Consider the following 20,129-nt stretch of genomic DNA (forward strand, 5'->3'; position numbering starts at 1 on the left):
AGTAATAAAATAATAAATCTATCTGATCGAGAAATCACTCATCTTTGGAAAAGAGAGTTTATTACAGAGAAATGGCTCTTTCTAAAATAAAAGCTATACTATCTTCTGGGCTATATTCTCAGCAGCATATTAAACATATCAGGTCCCCATAAGGAGAATCAGGTGCTAACGGCTGTCTAAATGACTCGGGTAAAGTTTGTAGCATGCGTGCTTGTTGTTTTTGTCTGCTTCCACTTGTCTTTGCACTAGGATGATGTCGGCGTAAATGTGCAGTCATATTCGTTGTGTTCCCACTAGTGCTGTCAGCGTTAATCTTGTTAAAATGACATTAACGCCACAACGCGGCAAATCTCAGTTAACGAGCTACCGCGGATCGCCCCGTGTGTGGGGCTGGACGGCGTCAACACGTTAACGAGCTAACTGCGCTAACGCAGTAGTTCCCACCCATGTAATTGAGCATTGCATGGCACATCCGACATAATGTTTTACTTTAGTCCATGACGCGCTTACCTTCAGGGTCATACTTCACATGAAGACCAAAATAGTTCCAAAGGCCAGATCTGAATGAGGGTCGGGGAGGTTCAATTTGCCATGTTGCAACGAGCTTAGCTTCTGTCTTGCTAGCTTGCGCTGCGCTCAATATCGATATGACCTGAATCATTTGGCTGACCATGTCTATGCCAATTTTCTGATGCCTTCATCAAACGGGATACTGCACCATGTAGTAAAGAAATCTGCAAAGTAGCAATTGCATGATTTAAATGTGTCAACATGGACCAAATCGCTAAACTGTGATTTCACATTCTCCAAATATCAGAATTTAGATACACTTTTCTCGTACCAGGTTGGACCTCAATTTGTCTTCAGTCAATCAGTCCCAGCCTGCTTCAAAATGGCCACCGTCGTCCCTGTACCCAAATCCTCCACCATCTCCTCATTGAACGACTGGCGACCTGTAGCCCTGACCCCCATCGTAAGCAAATGCTTCGAGAAGCTGGTCAGGGACTTCATCTGCTCTGCACTACCCGACTCACTGGACCCTCCTGGGTGTACACCTGGAGAAGGACCTCGGCTGGTCCCTCAACACCAGCTCCCTGCACAAGAAAGCCCAACAGCGTCTCTTCTTTCTGAGAAGACTGAGAAAGGCCCGGCTTCCACCACCGATCCTGACCACCTTCTATAGAGGAACTATTGAGAGCATCCTGAGCGGCTGCATCACTGTCTGGTTTGGGAGCTGTGCCATATCAGACCGCAAGACCCTACAGCGGATAGTGGGAACAGCAGAGAAGATCATCGGGGTCTCTCTACCCTCTATTGAGGACATCTACACCACACGCTGCATCCGCAAAGCCACCAGCATTGTGGCTGATCGGACACACCCCTCTCACACACTCTTTACACTCCTGCCATCTGGAAAAAGGTACCGAAGCATTCGGGCACGCACATCCAGACTGTGCAACAGCTTTTTTCCACAAGCCATCCGTCTCCTCAGCAAAAAGGGACTGACTGATAAACACGCACACACACACATACACTAACATTATCACTCAGCTTAACTCAAATACCTCAAAACATTGAGACTGGACTGACTAACCAACACAAAGCGCAAACACACTGACCTACACCACCAAACCATCGCACACACCAACCTGTAAATGCTCTTTTGCACAATATTATTACTAGATATATTATACATTATTATTTTTTTTGCACTAACTTGTCTTGTAGCACCTTGGTTCCTGGAGGAACGTTGTTTCGCCTCACTGTGTATTTTTAAACTGTATATGGTTGAAGTGACAATAAAGTTGAACTTGAACTTGAACTCTACAGTTCGCATACCGCCACAACAGGTCCACTGATGATGCCATAGCCCTGACACTACATACTGCCCTGTCACACCTGGAGAAGAGAGACACGTATGTGAGAATGCTGTTTGTAGATTACAGCTCAGCATTCAATACCATCGTTCCCTCGAAGCTGGACAGGAAACTGAAGGATCTAGGACTGAGCAGCTCCCTCTGCAGCTGGATCCTTAGCTTCCTGTCTGACAGACGCCAGGTGGTCAGACTGGGCAGCATCACCTCATCCCCCGTCACACTGAACACTGGTGCTCCACAGGGGTGTGTACTGAGCCCTCTCCTATACTCACTCTACACCTACGACTGCACGGCCACTAACAACTCCAACATCATTGTGAAGTTTGCGGACGACACTACAGTGGTGGGTCTTATCACCAATGGTGATGAGACGGCCTACAGGGAGGAGGTCAGCGCCCTGACCCACTGGTGTCAAGACAACCATCTCACACTCAACGTCGCAAAGACAAAGGAGTTGATAGTGGACTTCCGGAGGTGCAGAGAAGTACACACCCCCATCACCATCAACGGCGCTGCTGTGGAGAGAGTGAGCAGCTTCCGGTTCCTTGGTGTACATCTGGCTGAGGATCTTACGTGGTCAGTACACACAAACAAAACAGTGAAGAAGGCGCAGCAGCGCCTCTTCTTTCTCAGGAGACTGAAAAGATTTGGCATGAACCCCCGCATCCTCAGGACCTTCTATCACTGTGCCATTGAGAGCATCCTCACTCGATGCATCACCACCTGGTATGGCAACAGCACCGCCTACAACTGCAAAGCTCTCCAGCGAGTAGTGCGGTGCTCTGAACGGATAATTGGAGGTGAGCTTCCCTCCCTCCAAGACATCTACAGGAAGCGGTGCCTGAGGAAAGCGGGGAGGATCATCAAGGACTCCAGTCACCCCAGCCATAAACTGTTCAGACTGCTTCCATCAGGAAGGAGGTTCTGCAGCATCCGGTCCCGTACCAGCAGACTGAGAGACAGCTTCTTCCATCAGGCCATCAGACTGCTGAACACGTCATAGACACCTCACCTCCACTACTGGAACTTCAACATTATGCACTCCATACTGTACAGTAACGCCACTGTTTTGCACATGTCTCAACTCTGTATATTTTTATAGATTTTATTTTATTGTTTACTCTATTTAAATTGTAAAATATGTGTATACACACACACACACGTGGAAAACATTTAGTATACACATCCAGAAATGCATATACTATTATATATTGTACATATATTTATTAGTTTCAGATGTAGCCATTCTTGTATTTTGCTTGTTTACGTTATTGTATTTTGCACAACTCTGTTGCTTGTGAAGCTCGCACACAAGAATTTCACTCATATGTACTGTACCAATGTACCTGCACATGTGATGTGACAATAAAAGTGATTTGATTTGATTTGAAGAATTGCCTTAATTCTTTGTGGCATAAAGATCCTTACCAAAAAAGTGGAAGAACTGTGAAAAGGGTTCAGCCGCGCACAGTTTTATTTCATTTTGCACTTAAAATATAATGTAGTAATAGCTCTGCTCAGCAGTGCCTCTCTGCTCCACAGGTCTGGTTCCAGACATTGCATTAACTGCCTCAAGGGCAAACTGCTCTCTGCTTACTGTACTAACTGCATAAACCTTTATTTTAATATATAATCCATACTCAAAACATCTGTCGGGAGTCAGATATGCTGAGGTAAAGTGTCGGGAAGCTGAGCCACCAAGGTAAATGCCACGAGAATCCCACGCAGTCATAACTGAGACATTTGCCGCAAAAACATCTGTGACTGTGATGGGTAGCATAAGCTCCTCCCATCATGCTAATCGCCATCACTCTGGAAAAATTCAGCATTTTGGTTTCTATGGTGGGCAAAAGCTGTCAATAGCACTGTGTAGGCTGTGTGCCAGAGTATTTAATACAGAGGCAGGAGAGCGCAGCAGGTCAGGTAAAAAGTCAGCTTTTTGTTACTATTGGCAACTGCTTTCAAACAAAAACAAAATCTCTTTTGGCTTTTTGTGCAGGTGTAAAGCATGAGAGCAGCACTCTACTCTTTCAGTCTAACATGTGAAAATACCATGATGACTTGCACATAGCAGCCATTGTGTGAAACTAATTAAGCACAGCATTTTCGTTATTTGAGTCTAACATTCAGGTGCAACTCAGTAAAGAATTGCTGATGGTCAATCCAACCAGACAAAAAAGTAGTTCATTATACAAACTCACTCTCTGTTGGACCACGCTCTTCTGTATTTGAAGGAAACAAATGACTTCATTTGTTAATGATAATAATAATAATGGATTGGATTTATATAGCGCTTTTCAAGGCACCCAAAGCGCTTTACAATGCCACTATTCATTCACTCTCACATTCACACACTGGTGGAGGCAGCTACAGTTGTAGCCACAGCTGCCCTGGGGCAGACTGACAGAAGCCAGGCTGCCATATTGCGCCATCGGCCCCTCTGGCCAACACCAGTGGGCGGTAGGGTAAAGTGTCTTGCCCAGGGACACAACAACCAGGACAAAGAGCCCGGGGATCGAACCGGCGACCTTCCGGTGTTAATGAGACCTTTTACAATAATAACAAAAAAACCTGGGATGTTAAATCGTGTTGCCATTCAGTACACACTCTGGCTTACATAGAAAAAAGCTTAGATTTTGTGAATTTGTTTCACATGGTAATAGCACGTCCTTTGTGATCCCTCATATGAGTCTCTGCTCACTTAGCCTGGCAATAGCAGGCACCTAATCTTTTCCCACTCAGCAGCTGAATTACCTCATGGTGGGGTGAGGGTGACCAATCCATTAGAGTGAGTTGATCATGTGTGTGTCTGTGTTTCTATCAAAGCAATTGTTGGAACTTAAAACTAATAACTTTATTTAACCAGGAAAAACAACCCATTGAGATTTAAAATCTCATTTACAAGGTTGACATTATCATTGTGAGAGAGCTTTCCAACTAGAAATATGTTTGTTTTTTTAATGAAGTATAAACCCTTTAAGTACTAGAGACAGAAAAAGGAATGCAAACAACATGTCTGACACGTTTCAGGTAAGGAACAACCCACACAGCCAGAGTTATGCAAATGCTACTTCTTTGCTGTCTTTGTCCTGTTTTCCTCCTCTCTTAACAACAGGTAAGGGCAGATGGCCGCCCAACTCTGAGCCTGGTTTTACCGGAAGCTTCTTCCTGTTAAAAGGGAGTTTTTCCTCTCCTCTGTCGCCAAATCATCTTTTTCCCTCTTTTCCTCTTCTGTTGTAGGTTTTTTACCATACCATAAAGCGCCTTGAGGTGTCTGTTGTTGTGATTTCATGCTACATAAATAAAACTGAACTGAACAAAATTTTCCAATATGCCCCACTCTGACCCATTTGGTCATAGCCAAAAGCATTTAACATCATGCACTTGGCCACCTGAGCTTTCATTTAGAAAACAAAAACTCAGAACATATTATGTAAACAGGTTATGTGTTTAGCATACATTACCCCAGTGATTTAGCCAGGTAAAAAGAACAATTCTGCTGCGATCCTGGTCCTTGCTTGGAAGTGAGGATGAATAGAGCTTATTTTATGTTATCCTCAGGCTTTTTGAGTAGGTTACAGGCTTTGGTTAGAAATATGAACTTAGGTTACAAAAAGTCCATGTTTACTGTCTGGCATTTAGGTATTCAAGGACCAAATGAAAAGCTGCCAAATCAGAATCTAACTTGCATATACAAGTTTCTGCTCAGACCAGACAGCTATTTAGCCTAAGGTCAGAATAACATCTTTTCAGCTTTCAGCAAGCATTTTGCTGTCACCAGGGCTGGACTGGGACAAAAAATTGGCCCAGGCATTTAGAGACCGGTCCACCAGGTATTCTAGGAAAAGCCATAAAGCCTTTGAATGAAAACAGATGCTGTTGTTACAGTGATGTACAGTCTTGTTGCTATATGTATGATTTCTATACATTTTACATCAGATAAAAACTTTGGTTGTAAGATTCAGATAATTATTTATTAAAAGCGAGACATTTTAAATGAGAATAAGAAAGAAAAGTATTTCTTTGTGCCCCCCTCTCCCTGTTAATGCCCGACCTGCCCCCCTGGCAAAACTTTGCTAGACCCGCCTCTGCACAGTTACCAGCTGTCAGTTACTTAGAAAAGGATCCTGGTGTTATTTCTCAGAAACAGTTTATAACTTCCCTTCAACTCATTCATGTCACCTAAAAGGTAAACCTGTTTCTCCATCACCTGTTTAGCTGTGATGATTCAGTAAGGACATCTCCTGGTTTTATCCTCATGTTTCCCTCTCAACAGATCATGACCAGCAGCTTTTACAGCTGTGGCTCCAGCAAACATAGCAAATATATTTTTGCTCCAGCAAATATTTAAAAAATTCTAACAACAACTGATCAATCTTAAACGGGCTGCTGTTGTTCCGCTGGTTTCGTCTTTCTGGCGCAAAGTGGACGATAAACAAACGATGGGATTTGCAACAGAAAAGCCAATCAGCTGATCATTGATCAGTTTCATTGAAGTAGCAACAGGAGAGGGAGGGGAGAGAATGAGAGAAGAAGAGGCAGCTGTGCAGCATAAACACACAGAATAACTCCAGCTTTGTGTCTTTTTCCATTCTAGCTGAAGTACGGGACAAACTGTGTTTCTTTTCAGCTCAATACAAAACGCGTAATATTTTCTCTGAATAGAAGACGATTCCATTTTTTACGGGACGGTTGGCAACTCTACTAACTAACCTTATAAATAAAATCAAGTTCACTATCAGTAACATCATAGCACCCACCCAGCTGTATAGAAACTCCGTCATGTTAGCTAGCACGCAGTAGTTATTGTAACTGACTGTGAAAAGTCAGCACAACGAAAATAAACTCCACCTAAACTTGGTTTATATCTGACCCAGAGAGACTGCAGGTCATAACTTCTTACCTGAAGTTCAGTTCACCTGACACTCGGACCGGCGGCCACCTCGGGTCTCTGCTCCTCCTGCCTCCACTTTCCCTCATCCACCTGCTGGCCTCTGTGGAAGCTCCGCCATAGCCACTACAAAGCAACTGAGTTATTTTTACACATCGGCCAGCATCTGGCCAATCCACCACCTTTCATTGTTGATACCATTACAGAAAAAAACATCGGCCCATAAAAACGAAAAATCACCATCTGCCCACCGAGCGATGGCCAGTCCAGCTATGGCTGTCGTTGACCATTTGTCTGAGAATGATTGCATATGGATTTTCTTTGAAAATAGCAATTATGCACATGTACTCCAGGTGCCCGTTCTCTTTTAAGACCTCTACTGCTGATGTTAAACCTGAAGGGACGAACATGTCAAGAATTTAAAGCCTTGGGATAACTTGGACCTTTTACTGTTAGCTCTGGACAACTCATAGTATGCAATCTATATTTAATCTTTCCAGTGATCGTTCATTCAGTGGTCAAAACGACTGACTCAGGTCATGTCTCTGTATACAAAAACGGCCAGGAACAGACTGACCAGCGTTCCTGTAGTATCAGGAGTATATAACAAGGAAACACTTTGACATTGTGCTCTTCTGTCCATTATTGTTAAATAATACTTGCACTACACTAGTAATTATGTTTATTTCATAACCAAGAAATTGTGCTTCATTCATAATGCACATGAAGATGCTCGTTTCAGTGAGGAGAAAACACAACATGTGTGTTGATTCTCACTGTCACCATTTTCTAATGTTAAAATGACTTCGGGCCAACAGTACAGTCCTATTTTTTTCCTATTTTTCATTTCTGGCTGAAGATATAGTGTAGATGCCCCAATTTTAATGCCATTAGGTGGCATGTTTAGGTTCACCGAAAGTATTACAATAACTATTCTTTTGCAGTGCTTATAATGACCAGATTTGCATTTACTACAAGTTTTATTCAGAGCAGATAGTAAACCCAAATGTAAACATTGTGTGCTTTAAAAATATATGCTACTTCCAGGTTCATCTTCTAGTCCAGTGCAGATCAGACTCTTGATGGTAAACAGTTTGTGCTGTTTTAATAGAAAATTCTCGCATTTCCCTGACTGTTGGTTATATTGAACCTTTTGGAGCAAGCCTTTCTGAGAATTTGAGGCACTAAAAAGCAAGCATTTTCTCACTCTCACTAGGTGTTTCATTTTTAAAGGAAAGTTAATACAGACAGGAGAAGTTAGTCATGAAAGCATGTGGTCCTAAAAGTTAAACTATTTTTTCTCATCTCCATGTTTTTCCATGTTTTTCCCAAGACAATTGGGTAATAACAGAAAGCAATGGATACAGAATGTCTATAAATATGTACATGATCATTGGTGCATTTTTTTAATAGTTTTTTCAAATGGGATATTTCTGAACTATGAAACTACATATTTTATATTGGTGCCTTTCTGAACAACGCACTAATGCAAAGGGTCTCATGCTTTGTGTTGTATGTGAACATGGTAACAATGCCGTGCTTGCTTTTCCTTGCTTTCACAAAACATATACTGTAGCGCACAATGAAAAAATATATACACTACTGATCAAAAGTTTTAGAACACCCCAATTTTTCCAGTTATTTATTGCAGTTCCAGTCCTTCAACTTCATTGAATAGCTTGAAATGGTACAAAGGTAAGTGGTGAACTGCCAGAGGTTAAAAAAAAGAAAGAAAAATAATGTACGTTTCAGAATTATGCAAAAAGGCCCTTTTCAGGGACCATACAATGGGCTGTTCTGTAGCAGTGGAGGTTGATCAAGCCTTGAAAGCTGGTGCTACTAATTCCTACAGGTGTTCCACCTTTCTGGATTTCTTAAAACCCCCTCTGTCTGCATAATAGCAGGAACACACTGTGCTACTATGCCCTCGTGAGCATCAGATGAACGGTATTATACTGCAGAAAGTAGTGAGTTGCTACAAAAATGGCGAGAAAAAGTAAATTAACAATGGAAGAGAGACAGATCATCATAACGCTTAAAGACTTAGGTCTTTCCTACAGAGAATTTGCAAAGAAAGTCAAGGTGTCAGTGAGTACAGTTTCCTTCACCATCGAAAGACACTCTGAAAATGGGAAAACTCTGACAGGAAGCGACCCGAAGCCACAACTGAATCAGAGGACAAGTTTCTGAGAGTTAACAGCTTGCGTTTTAGGCGGCTCACAGGACAGCAGCTGAAAGCACAGTTTTCGTAGCAAGCAAGTCTTAGTTGTTGTGTTTTTGTTTGTTTGTTTTTTTCAGTCGTTACAGACGGGACAGACATGACTGGGGGATAGGACAGGGAGAAAGAAAGAATGAAAGAAAGAGAGGGAGAGAAAGATAAAATAGAGGGGAGAAGAGATGGTGAGAAAGGGGGGAAGAGAAAAAAAAAGCAAACAAACAAAAAAAAACAAAAAAAAACACCTGGATCACTTGTCGAGACAACAAAAAAGAGCAACATAACAAACATAACAAATACAAAACATCACAATAAACTAGCTAACAGTAGATACTAAATATTAAATGTTACTGTGCAGCACGCAAGACGACAGCGCACAATGTGCTTTGAGGTAGCAGCCAAGAAAGGTAGTTTGTGTCTGTGCACACCTGTGTGGAACAGCGCACTTGTATTCAAAAGGTTTCTCCATGTAACAATCTGCTAGGGCAGACCTTCCCAAAGTGTGGGGCTCAGAGCCATGGCAGGGGGGGGCATGGGATGAAAAGGGGGGAAAAAAAACAAAACGCTTGGACACTGCCAGCACGGGGCGCCTACAGAAACGCAAAGCAGGAGATGAAGCATCGCTGAATATGTTTCCAAACCAGCTTCATTCTAAGCCAAAGACTAGAAAACATGGTGAAGCATATCTTCCCTTTGGTTTCACCTGCACAAGTGCCGAGGTAGGTCTCCTTGTAGAATTGGTTTTCCCTTCGTCGGGAGCAGTGCTGGGCTGTTTAAATCACAGACAAATAGTATCCCACATTCGTGATTTTTAGTTCACAAACACTTCTTGTAATGACTAACTACTCCTGACATTTTGGAGATGTTTGCTCTTTATACAGTAAAGTAACAGTGGGATACAAATAACATCAGGCTGATCCTGCCACGATTTGTCCCCCGGTTCAAATCCCGGACAAACAGGATCCCACAGTTGTTTATGTTTTTAAACCCATTTTGCACAGAGAGGCATTTTCTGAAAAATGTATTGACAGCAATGTTGAATATTATTACACAGGAAAAAAAACAACGACACGTAAAATTATCACACCGTGACGCCTCTGCCTTTGTAAATAGAGGGACAGTAACTGTGTGTGTGTATGTAAGCATGTAAAACCTGCAGACAGTCAGATTAACAGTATTTTGTCTCAATCTGCCATTCTGCTATTCATCTCATGTAAACAATAACGTGGCGCACAGCCTGACGTGAAAAAAGGCACATACCTTTGACGTTGCGTGATGAACTCTGTATTCCTCGTCCACACGTAAACGCAAAAAAGGAGTTTTAGAAAATCTCAGTTTTCAGTGATTCGAAACGCCGTTTATGTGTGGACGAAACAGCTGCGTTTTCAAAAATACCCGTGTAGGTGCGGATGTAGCGTAAAAAAGTTAGTAGTTTATTTTCTTACTACCTGTAATTTATTGCAGATTACTTGTATTTGCTTAATTGTTTGCTAAATGTTTGAGGTGTGAAATAAATCGCAATGGAGCAAAATATGGGTGTGCACACGCACGCGCGAACATTTTTCTTGTAAAACAAAGGGGGGCCCAGCAAAAAAAGTTTGGGAACCACTGTGCTAGGGAGTGTGGGGAGCCATAGCCCCGTCCCCCAGGGCATGAAGCAGGTATGGAGGAGATCCAGGCCCCAGACATCCAGAGGCCCCAGAGTACAAGGACCCAAGGAGGACCACCAAAGGGGGGGGGACCATGCCACCCTCCTGGGAAGAGCTGAGGAGAGCCTCAGGTGAGCAGTCACCCAGCAGCCATGGAGCAGAGGCCGGAGGGGGTTGCAGTGACGTGCCCGCGGGCTCTGCCAGCAGCCAGCTGTGCCAGAGAGGACCGAGCCCCAGGCCCAGGGGCCTGAGGGCGCCCCACCCCCGAGAAGGGGCCCAGCTGGGCCACAGGCACCAGGCCCCGCCAAGCGGCCACCAGGAGTGAGCCGGTACATACATGAGCTCCCAGCCCCTGACACCAAGAACCACCAGCGCACCAAATTCTGAGGGCATCAGCCACCAGCAGGGAGTGTGGTGAGGGGAGATAGGCCTTCATACCTTGGAGAGCCTGAGGTGTTCCCAGAGAGGTGGAGTCTGAGACCCAACCTGACATATAGACACAGACGAACATGCGAATGCAGACACAAACGTGCATTCCCACCCCCATATACACATAAGCAAACATTCGGCACTCACCCAACGTGTAGCAAGTCTTAGTTTTTAACAGTCAAGAGAAGACTTCGAGCTCGAGTCGCAGCAAGAAAACCCTTGCTAAGGCATCACAAAAAGACAAAGAGGCTTGCCTGGGCCATGAAACACTGCTATTGGACTACTGAAAACTAGGAGAAGGTATTATGGACTGATGAATCAAAATTTGAAATCTTCAGTTCATCACGCAGGATCTCGAGTAGGCGAAAGGATGGTTCCATAGTGTCTGGCATCAAGTGTGAAACATGGAAGAGGAAGTGTGATGGTCCAGGTGTCGGTGACTTGTACAGAGTGAGGCACCTTGATCCAAAACAGCTACCACAGCATTCTGCAGCACCATGGAATAACCTCTGGTATGTGCCTAGTTGGTCAGGGGTTCATCCTACAGCAAGATAATGACTCAGAACATAAGTCCAAGCTATGCCAGAACTACCTCAGGAAAAAAACCCAAGATGGTTTCCAGACTTAAACCCCATCCAGCTGGATGAACTGGACAGAAGAGTGAAAGAGAAGCAAGCTACAAGTGCCACACATTTATGGGAACTTCTGCAACAGAAATGGAAGGAACTTTCTGAAAAATATTTTATTTCTATTATCATTTCAGAGTGCAATGAGACATTAAACTGCATAATTTTCAATAAAACAAAAAACTGGAGCAATTGAGGTATTCTAAAGCTTTTGACCAGTAGTGTATAGATAGATAGATATTCCTGCAGTACACAAGGAAGATGCAGAGATGCACAGGTAGAGGGAAATAGAGAAACAAACAAAAGAAAAAAGTACTAGTAGCACAGGCAAAGACTACCTCTGCCAAACATTTCCTCCTGTGAAATAAATGAGGAAGATTAAATTAGGAGGGTAAATGCTGCCAAATCTTCAGATTACATCCTTCTATCCATCTACAAAAGAAAAAAAGAACCCTACTTGTTTTTTTTGCTTTAACAAATCACCTACATCTACACCTTGACACAGCATGCTTTATGACAGCAATAAAGGTGGAAATGGGCAGAGATTCAAAGCAGTGGGGTCCTGATAGCACTGAGTGGAATCCATGCCAGGATTATTTGTAGGTGGTACAAATGATCAGACAGATTCCTGTTAGCTTGCAGGGATTCTTTTTCATTAACATGATGGAGGAAGAGAGACAATTAGGCAATCTGTCCTGCGCTACAAAATTACAAGAGGAGCGATATGAAGCAGAACGAAGAAGTTGAAAGGAGGATTACAAGTGTACAGACAGAAAAAAAGAGATACACTTTCATAATCAGGATTTATAGATTAATCAGTAATAAATGTCTGCCTGTTGTAACAAGACGATGATGATTAAATAGGGCTTGCTTACTTGCACTACAGCAAAGGGGAAAGACGCTAAGTTTAGTGGTTTTTAGATACATTTTCAGGCCAGTTAAAGTACATTTTACTGATTTCCAGAGGTGAGAAGCAACAAAGCACAAACACTTCTTTAGTTTACTTAAGTAGTATTTTCAGGTATCTCTATATTAAATGGGTATTTATTTTTTCTGACAACTTTCTAATCCTTAAATTTTCAAAACAGGCACGTTACTTTAGGTTTAACACATTTTAACTTGCGCCTTCAGACAAATATCAAACTGATTTGAGCCTAAAATGAGGGAGCAGAGGAAGAGGAGAGGCTATATTTAAAGGTGCAGACTGACATTTGACCAACTGTAAATTTAAAGCTGATGTATAATGGTCTCATTTTCATATCCAACATTGTGTATTGTGTTAGTGAAGTCGTGTTTTTTTCATATTGTGAAACATCATTCAAAACAAACTGACTTCTACTAACTTCATGTTACTTCAAGGTTGATGGGTGGCATACTGTGTTGTAAAGACAATATAAACAGTACACTCGAGTGTAGGGAAAATTAGCCAAGATGGGTTGTGAGATATTGGGTTACATCTTGTTGAATTCAGTTGTGTAAATCCATAAAGAGCAGTACAGCTCAAGGCAGCAGCAGCACAGGTCAGCCTATCACAGAGAAATGATTGTGAGTTGTGATTTTTTAACCACACTGACCCACTATAACCAATCTTGGGGTGCCCCACCTGCCAAATCTCACTTTAACTGTTGATTTTTTCTGTTTTGGTTAGGAAGCAAAGTCAAAATAAAGTCTCTATTCCCATGTACTAATATTTTGTTAATATGGCATAAAGATCAGCTAGTGTTGCACAGTAATAGCTGGTAAAAATATTCTTTCTGACTTTGAGTAAGCCTGTAGTTTTTCACTTTTTACTTGGGTAAAAAAGAAGAATGCCTGAAACTTTTGCCACTGTTGCTGATCTCATAATGACCCAGAAATGGAATAACTTTAAGATCCTTTGTGTAAAATCCAAAAAAAGTCACTTGACACTAGAATCTTTTACATGAACTTTTACATGAACTTCACTAACATCCTCCTATCCTATTTTGTATGTGTAGAGCTCACAGCGCTTTTATTCACATATGAAAACCTCCAATGTGCAAGGTGCTAGTGGGTGAACTACCAAATATATGTTTTTTAAAGTCCACATCAGTTCTCTGTGTTGCCTGACAGTTTTCCGTGCTGCTTTCAATTTCCTGCAAGGTTTGATGGCAAATTACTGAGAAAATGCCAAAACCACTGCAGTTCTCACTACAAGCTCATAAAATAAAGGGATATTTAGATCTGCAATTGCTTCTAAATTCTGATAACCACTGAGTAAAATGTTGAAAACTGTGGTTTAGTTTTCATCCATTATACCCATTTTCAAGTAAAATTTTCAAAATTACACATTTTGCTGACCCACCCATCAACCCTTCTCTAGCTTCGCTTTTTTGTGAACTCCATCTGCCAGTGAATGAAAGAACTGCAGTAAACTGGTATTTGTGAGTGCGCTGTTGTTCTATTTGACCACATTTAAAGCTAGACTCCATTTGGAATCTGGCCTTGAAGAGAAATAGTGTTTGCACCACAGGAAGCATCTGTTCTCTGAAAATGACTTCATATTCCTTTGCTGCTGCTCTGTGTTACCATGCAGAGCATTTAAACGAGTTAATGACTCCAAGTAGATGCTGTTGTGCTTCTGCCAGAAGTTAAAGGTGTCCCTTGTTGATGAGCTTTGAATCACACACACTGTTTCTCTGCTTATGTATGCTTAAGCAGAGAAGGTTTCCTTTTAGCGAAGCCTCACTCTGCAGTGTACCTGCATCCTGCCACGTGGACAGCCAGACTGTGTTTGATGTGTGTGTATGACTCAAACATACTAAAAAGAAACAAACCTTTTCTTTGGTAAAGAACTATCTAGTCAGTGTCATACTTTTCCCCTCAGTATTTCTAGCCTACTTAATGGTTACTACCAACTTCACTCAGCATATCCAATTAACATTGTGACTGGTGTTGTGATGCAGCAGGTACAGTATGTCCTCACAATGGTAACCTGTGTATAAAAGGTTTTCTGTCTTTCTTCTTCCTATTCTCGATATGGAGTGCTTCATTATTAGTCAACTAATGAAAAGAAACATGCTACATGCAGCTTATACGCACCACTTATGCTAAACAAAGACAGGATAAGAGTCTGCAGCCATGCCAACAGCTCTCAGAGGTTGTACTGCTTGGAGAAAGAAAAGCATACTGCAATATGGAAAGAGGTTTGAAGTTCGGTAATGAGCCTGTTACTGAGGAGTAAATATAAATAAGATATAAACTATAATGGTAGCAGCTTTTATGTAACATCTGCCATCACAGTTTAATCTGATAAGCCTTCATCATATTCCACAAGAAATATAATATAGACAACCTGCAGACAAGTACACACCAACATCAGTACAGCACCTTTGTTTCATGAATTGTCCATGGCAACATCAAACAGTACAATTAAAATTAAAATGAGTAAATAAAATAAAAAGCAATGTGCTACTACTTGATAAGACTCATAATGCTGGTTAAGTGATGACGTATAGAGTCTCTGTTAGCTGCTGAAGCCTCTCCTGTGTTTGCTGAGGCTCTTGTCTTTTCAATGGGCTGCAGTGCTGTATTTCCTCTTATCGGAAGAGACACGGTCCTTGTCATTCTCTTGTACACCATTTTATGTGGATGCCTTTAAGCTAAGCTTTTACATCTTTGCTACATATTCTGGGCTTACAGTGTTCCTGACTCCAATTTTCAATAATGAGTCAAAATGTGTCACTATTAAACCAAGTACGATTTCAGTGCGTATGTTTAAGTTTAGAATCTTGATTTTTGGTAGGAAATTCATTCAAACAGTGTAGCGTGTTAATGACTAAAATGAAGCTTATGCCAAAGTTCAATAAGAAAGATCAGTAGTCATACATCTGTCTGCTTCCCAGATGTTAGGTGGCTAATCTAACTTTTATATCCCTTCCACTTTCCCATGCTGTCAAGCTCCTCCAATCTCCACCTCTCCTAGACTCCACAGGATCCTGGCCTAATTCCTATCACCGCTGGGATTCCATTCTGCTGTGCGGTGTTCAGTTCCTAACAATGACCCCTCCCTACTGAACTCTGCTGAATGTTGTCTGAAACACTCTTGGTTGCAGTTTAGTCTGTTTTGTTGTCTTCTTCCAGCCATATATTGAAACTTGTCTCTGCATATTGTTTCAATGCTGAATCAAGTGTAGCAAATGGTTTACCAGCCACTAAGAAACATATAAATTACTCATCTTGTGCTGTAAATGGAGTCTTGTCAGTGACTCTCATGCTGAAGCTTTGTTTTGGTTTCTTGTCTTTCTTTCATGTTGGTGTTTGTTTGTGTCCACTGTTCATCCATACTACTGCACCACAATGACCATCAGTTTGTATTCTCTTTGTTTCTGATGAAAAATGTAACCCTCATCCTAAAACTTTAACCATTATTAAACACATTGCCAATGCCGCCCCTACAAAAGAAATTTCTGTACCAGCACAGCGGTAACGCTCTTTGCTGTCTCTTATGTCTGCTTAACATTTCAAATGATGTCATACTGAGATGTAGCTAATGCTCCCAAACCTGGTATTTAGTTGTTTTTTATATAAGAGCTTTTAGGTGCTTTGTCACTTTTGTTGTTGTCGTCAGCCAGATCATGTTGTACACATTGTAAAGAACTCATGCAATTCAGTTGTGGTATTGTAACAGGATGCCACCACTGCAGGTCAGGTCACTTTAGGAAATTACTTCTCTCCTAGATGTTCCATGATAAACTGTAAGTGGTATTAAGTGGAAGTGTTTAGGAACCACATCAACTCGGGAGCAAAGTGCCCACACAAGTCACCGTGTGTTGAGCTGCATTGTGCATGAAAGTTGCCAGCTACTCTAACATTAACTTCAGCTTCAAAGCTATGTGCAGGAGATTCACGGCATACAGTCTCTTCAATGTGTAGATATCCATTTTGTCCATATACTATATGCCTCATTTTAATTAGTAAATGGAGTGGTTCTTGGAGTGGTTCTTATATGATGCGTTTCTACTTAAGCTCTCAAATCGCTTTATACAAACTGTCTCATTCCCACAAAGCTATGCGGACCACATTCTAAGTGCTTTCTCGTTAGCATTCACACTCACATGAACACATTCAGAATTAATGATGCGTTCTTTCTCAAGGAAAGAGAAAGATACTCAGCGCTAATGTATCCTTAGCACATAGACTGAAGTCGCCAGGAATCAAACCACCAACCTTCTGATTAATGACCTGCTCTACCTCCTGAGCCACTCAGCACATGAGAACAGATATTCTGCACATTTTATTAGGCTTTGAAGACTGCTTTTACCTCTAAATTGCTCTCAGTGTTTGTCTCTTGTGAGGAAGTCATTTGGAGTGCAATGTCAGACTAACAGGTGAAAAAGTCAATGTTTAGAGTGCGAGCACAATGTGCATGAAAGAGTTGCCTTCACCTCCATATGCAGTTGGAAATTCTTGTGTTGCCGAAATGTTGTAGTTGGTGTATGCTTAGCAGAATCAAAAGAACTGGACTTTGAATTTAATGGTTTCCTTTTTTAAAATAGAATGATTGTAAAGTATTTAAAGTATGGGGCCATTCACCTGAACATTATTCTGGTTAATAATTCGCATGTCATGTGTCAGTATCTCACCTGAACTGAACACAGCAGAAAATGAAACACTTACTTGAACTTTTTCCTTTTTTTTAAAACTCTGACTTTCTCTCAGTAGGGAGTTTACACTACCTACTATCCACCCCTGGAGCAGGGAATTGAATCTTAATTACCAAGAAGCTCCATCTTACGTTTCATGTATGAGTGACCTCATTCGTTTCCTAACTCCCTGCAACATATATGGTGGGCCAAGAACTCACATTCCTCACATCAGCTGCGCTAATACCGTAAAGATCCAGCTTAATGGGTTGTTTGTTGAGTGGAACATTCTTATGATATGCTAATTCTAAACCCTATCAGAATTTCATTATAAAATTGGCTCTTAAGGCTGGCACTTCAGTCCATGTGTCACTGTAGTGTTGTGTCACCTGTGTTGGCTCAGTTCAGTTAATTATCTTCTAAAGTCATGGATCACTGGGGGGTTTCTGATTGCTTATAACAATGCTGGGAGGAGTATCAGGCTATTCAAAACTGCTTGGATACATGAATGATTCATTTTGTTTCATTTTAACTTAATGTGACCAGCCCTGTACTTATATTACGTATACATTGTAGTTTACTTGGAATCATTCCCACATAAATTGCCCAGAAATATAAAACAGGGAATCAGTTGCTACTTTTTATCTGTGACTCTTTGGTTTCCCTCAGCAGAAGAGCTCTGAACGTTGGGCACAATGACACAAACTTAGTGTTGACTTTTGGGTTTGGGGGATTTATAAAAAACAACAAACATACAGTTTCTTTCCCTTTTCTGATCAAATCACAAGGCCATGAGTCAAACTGAAATGCCACCACATTAGATCGGCTGATGGCATCAAATTTTGTATCTGACTTTGTATCAGTGTCATGTCTGTTGTCATCAGTGCTTGCTTTGTTTTGTGTTGCCATCCTGCTGCTGCAATATTCTTCAATATTCTGTGGAAGGGCAGAATGTCCCAAAAGAGAGACAGGCCACCAAATATCATAATAAAATATCGATCTTCTGTTAACTACGGTGTTATTGACTGAACAATTTTGGAGATCACTGACTATGTTAAGAATCTGAAGCATAATTTTAAGAATTCAACTTTCTTTCCTTTACCCTCTCATTACTGTCATCACTGCTGACAACCCCAAATCTAACCCTGCAATATGCAAATGAAGCACCAACCCAAGGCAATCAGAATGTAGAATTATTGTTTTTATTAAGTTGTTGTCAGAAATCTTGGCAACCAGGGACCAATGAAAGCAATCATTTTAACTTAAACACACCCAAAACGTTTTCATTAGGGTCAGGGTTACCAGCTAAGATGCCTTAAACAGCTTCTAATTAAATCATTTCAGCAACGTAATCGTGCTGTGCTGTGTTCACACTGGCACAGTGGTGGCATCTCGTTCCTTCATTCTGATTTATTTTTCTTTGTCATCATTACTCCCATCTGAGTGTACCAGTCTGGAGATGCCTCACTAAACTACTGGAGGGCTTTACATTTGAAACTATAATGTCCCGAGTTTAAGAGGGCAAATTAGAGTAGATCAAAGAAAAACCCTGGACCAACATATGATCAGTTACACTGATTAAACAGGGAGAAATTAAAATCCTACCACTAATTACATTTTAGCTTTAAGTAGAGGCTTATAAGGCCTTTATCTTATGTGGCTGGGGAAAATAAAGCCTCTGGTCACTGTTTGTGGAAATATGATTATATATGTTTGTTTAGTAGTGTATGTACTGTCACAAAAGATGGCCAATCAGACACTGAGAAAATAGAACTAAGCAGTATTGTATCAAGGCAAAACTACTCTGTACCAACTTTTAAGCCTGTGACAGAGGACACATAAATTACAGCACTGTATTACAAATATGTCACTTCAATTTCATAAACACACCATGAAGTCAAGGTATTAGAGGATCTGGTGCTAAGCCTTAAAGCTGGTAGTGTTTTCCAATTTCACGAAACCAAAGGTGTGATGTTCCAACTTATTCACACCTTCCTGGGACATCTTGCCTCCCAAAACCTTGCATAAGATCTATCAGAGAGAGAGAAGAGCCTTAGAACAGAGAGCTCTTGTGATGTATGTGTGTGTGTGTGTGTGTGTGTGTGCGCGCGCGTGCGTGTGTGTATGTGTGTGATTGTAGCTAGCTATCAACCTAGCTTTGGGACTTTGGTTTTCAAATTGCAATTGGCTGAGGTTCGAGGGTATTATTCTCCTCTTTTGTTTGGCACACACAGTGATGTAGTCTCTTCTATGTCCTCCTTCTGTCTCTCTGACACACACATGAGCAATCTGTCACACACACCAACCTCCCAGTTGTTTTCCTCTCGCCACAATAAATTTATCAGCCTGTCCCAGCAGACGAGATTCAGCCCAACTTCCTAGACAACCCCAGAAGCTAGAATCCACTTTGTGTGTGTGTGTGTGTGTGTGTGTGTGTGTGTGTGTGTGTGTGTGTGTGTGTGTGTGTGTGTGTGTGTTCGTGTTCGAGTGAAAAGTTGCTGAAAAACTAGCAAGAGAGAAAGAGGGAGAGACAATGAATACTAACACCTGCTCTTAAAGCTCTGAAAGTCAAACAATATTTGTCATGTAGATTAGCCTCCTCTCTTTTTTCTGCATTCATTTTTCATCCCAACTCGCCTCATGCTAGGTGACTGGTAGTGTGTGAACGTGAAATTGGATTGTGAGTGTTCCCTAAAATTAGATAAAACTTTGATGATCCCCTGAATGCAGTCATGCCTGTGGCTGAGCAATCTATGCCTGCCTGTGCTTTGGTCTGCCCTTTGTTGGTGTGTTACAAACTGGGGAGCCTTTCCGGATATTTTCTTAGCTCATTACTCAA

The 20,129-nt window shown here is 41.6% G+C and overlaps 1 protein-coding gene and 1 long non-coding RNA gene across 5 annotated transcripts in view; one reads left to right on the top strand and one right to left on the bottom strand.

Moving 5' to 3' along the window:
- Window positions 1-20,129, bottom strand: part of brinp2 (bone morphogenetic protein/retinoic acid inducible neural-specific 2) — a 292,899-nt gene that overhangs the window by 54,103 nt on the left and 218,667 nt on the right. The window lies entirely within an intron of this gene.
- LOC309694290 overlaps window positions 2,729-20,129 on the top strand; it is a 58,844-nt gene continuing 41,443 nt past the window's right edge. Inside the window, exon 1 of the long non-coding RNA XR_014272841.1 lies at window positions 2,729-2,752. This is a non-coding gene — a long non-coding RNA (uncharacterized lncRNA). The remainder of the gene's footprint in view (window positions 2,753-20,129) is intronic.

This window comes from Aulonocara stuartgranti, assembly GCF_965226115.1.
Source record: "Aulonocara stuartgranti genome assembly, chromosome: 18".
NCBI classification, from domain to species: Eukaryota; Metazoa; Chordata; class Actinopteri; order Cichliformes; family Cichlidae; genus Aulonocara; species Aulonocara stuartgranti.